Below are 3,290 nucleotides of genomic sequence, written 5' to 3' on the forward strand. Positions count from 1 at the left end.
AAAAAAAAAAAAAAAAAAAAAAAAATTAACAAGTGTCCCCAATTTAATCCAAAACTGAAAGGTTTTGCCTGTGCATACAATTTAATCCACTTATCCATGCGTCAGGCAGATGTTGATTGTCCAAGAACATGGTGGGAGGTGTGAAATAAAACACCATGTTCTAATTGCCTTAATCCAATCACCGTAATGCCATGCAGTCAGGGACAGATGTTAATGGTTTTAATGAGTAGGTTGAAGTAGTGAATTGTCAAATCACTGGGGTAGAGCTGTTGAAACGGGATTATTTGTGGTAACAGATGGTGTTGAAGGCCCCCCTCCACTGTCTGGGCATAGTTGTTTCAGTTTGTCATTGGTGGCCTCTTTCACACTTCTCGTGAACCAGTTGTTAGAAAGAGTCTTCAGTGTAACGAAGAGAGGGAAAATATAGTCTGGTTTTACCGACAGCCTGGTGTAAGTAGTCAGCTATACAAACATAAATCGTCTAAAATTACATTGTTTTGTTAAACAATAAAAACACATCCACATTCTATAAAATCAAAGTTCATGTCAGGGGAGTGAACCACCGCCTATAAACCAATAATATAAAGCCATGGCAACATAATAATCCCCATATAGAAACTCGGGTCCTCAAGATGCTTCCAGTTGAGTGGAGATTAGTTTGCTGGTCGCTTTTATATATGTTAGTGCCACCCTGGTTTAATATAGGAATGTGAACAGCTTCCTGAGGAGTGAGGTGTGCTCAATAGTCATGCAGCATGGGAGCACATAAAAACCAACAGACGGTGCTGCCATGCAGGGGGGGGGGCGATATCCAAAGCCAACCGCTGCCAGGACTACGCCTCCATCAAGCTGTGTTACGCGAAGAACCGATGATTAACACTATGGTGGACCAGAGTCTAATGCAGGGTGAGCATTTTTGGTGACCCAAAAGGAACATCAGCAGAGTATATAGGTCTGCTGAGGGTAGGGTCTATCATGGTGATCTGGTAAATGTCGCTCCCGAAGAGCATCTCCCTCCATCAGTGTTGCAAAACAAATCCAGTTGAATGTGACCAACTACAACTCGTTTCAAACTGAACAGCATTTGTGCTTGTTTACTAAGGAATGTTTCTATGTATGCTTTGTAAATAGATCTGTACATGGGGCAGCCATGCTTGTGCATCTAACGCTACATTTCCTGTTTGGAAGTGCTGCACGGTGACTGTGCTATATGAATTCTCTGTCTGCTTAACCTATATTCGCAGCAATTCATCAGGGATGGTTAACTACATGAATAGTAGGAAAAAAAAATTGAGCACAATAAGGTACTTGAAATTGCTGTGCCGTCTGCAGCCTGATGTCATTCCCATAGAATGTGAGTTAGAAGCCCTTGGGTTGTGCAGTGCTTTTGGAGCATGCCTCAAATGCAGGTCAGGAAAATCTTATTGACTTGAACATTACACATGGCAGTTCAACGGCTGGGTTTGGCTTGCTTTGCATTGGATGCAGCATGTTCTGTTGCATGCTTTTGAACTGCTAGAGCAGGTCAAATGCAGACTTTGCTATTCAAATGCAAGCAGCGCTTGATGTGAAATCGCAGCTTTTAAAAGGAGCACCTGCCAACCTGTGCCATTAGAAGCTGCAGCAAGTCAAACAGAGCCCTCCTCACTTCCTGTCTGGAAGACATTCAGCATTTTCAGTGCCTTTTTCCTTCCCAGCCAAACTGCCCCTGGCTTGCCCCTTTCATTCATTGGGTTTCATCATGGGCCTTACCTGGTGTAGACTGCATGCAATTGCAGCCTGCCTATAAATGTTAACGCCTCCAGACTAACAGCCACGTGCTTGCGTTGGCCGTAAATTAGGGTATGCATGGGTAGATTTTAAATCGAATGTTCGTACGAAAATTCCCATCGAAATGTTTGATAATCAGACACTTGGTGGTTGTGGTTCAACATTTCATCTGATTTTTTTATTTTATTTTTATTTAACATTTTGATTTTGGAATGAATGAGTCTCCCGAAGGAAAACAACATTCACTGTTAGAATTTCGTTCAGTTAAAACTTTTCCAACACGTGCCTTTTAAATGTTTTCATCGCCGCAGTACGATTTTGTAAAATATTTAGTTATTGTTTCTATATATAGCAACACAGACATGTAAACATCCTGGTAAGACTCTTCCCATGGAGAAATCCAATCAAAAACAGATGAGAAAGATAGATATTCATAACTTCCTAAAACAGCCACCATAAATGTCCCTTCCCTTTGGTATTTAAAACCACCCCCCCACTAGGGGTCTCAAGTATAAAAAAAAGTGAGGGAAATGACAGCCCAAAATCCCTCCCATTCCCTAAACCACCCAAAAAAAACCCCAAAAACAAACAAGATGAATTGAAAAGTGAAAAAAAAAGAAATTTTCAGTCTCATCTCCTTCCCTCATTCCTCTCCCCTCCTCCAATGGCCATGCAAAGGAGCCTCACATTCCTGGTAAGCGCAGTCAACTGTTTTACTGCATCATTGATCAGAAAGGCGAGTGAGCGTTACAAGATTGTTCTGTTCGAAATTCTAACCTGGTACCCAACTTAACACGATTTAGTAAACAAAACCATGTGATTACCACGCTGGTGCTGACTTTCTGATCACATGGCTTTGTGATTAACATAGGGTTAGTCTTCGAGTTGGCTTTGTTTCTCAGCAAAATCATTGCTTGTCATGTTCACAAAGCTATTTGCCTTTTTTTTCATGCAGATCTCAAACAAGCAGTCTACATGATGACATTGAGGCTAATTTAAGGGAAAAGTCCATTTATCCCTTATCTGAATACATTTTTCCCATGGAGGGTGGAGGCAAAATCAAACTGCCCCTTTTATAAACATACCCCCTACGACGTTCTATAAACGCCAAAGGGTGAAAGGGAAATGTATTTTTAGTAACAGGAGGAGAGTACACGAGTCTTTATATTGTACAATTGCTTTTGTAATGTACATATAATTCTTCGGATGCGGTTTCCCTACTTGTGACGCCATTATTGAAAATACTGGAAGAGTTGATCAATAATTGGTTGTATGTCCAATTTTATTTCCATCTCGCCTTGTTGCACAATTCTTTTCCAGAGCTCTGCAAAGCTTTCCAGCAAGATTAATGCAATGCAGTATTTAGTTTTGGCTTATAGCGATTTTTCTTTGTTGTGTACCTTTCCAGTGGATGGCATGAGCTCATGAATTTTCCACTAAAATAATTGCAGTGGTGTCTAGATTAATGTGGTCTAGGTTTGTGGCATTAAGCTGCAGGACCTTCCCTTCCTCTCACCCCC

General features: G+C 41.1%; 1 protein-coding gene across 3 annotated transcripts in view; it reads left to right on the plus strand.

Moving 5' to 3' along the window:
• The window catches only part of TRIM24 (tripartite motif containing 24), a 59,656-nt gene that overhangs the window by 25,747 nt on the left and 30,619 nt on the right, over nt 1–3,290 (plus strand). The window lies entirely within an intron of this gene.

The sequence above is a fragment of the Nanorana parkeri genome, unplaced genomic scaffold (genome assembly GCF_000935625.1).
Source record: "Nanorana parkeri isolate BGI_ZX_2015 unplaced genomic scaffold, ASM93562v1 scaffold1332, whole genome shotgun sequence".
NCBI lineage: Eukaryota > Metazoa > Chordata > Amphibia > Anura > Dicroglossidae > Nanorana > Nanorana parkeri.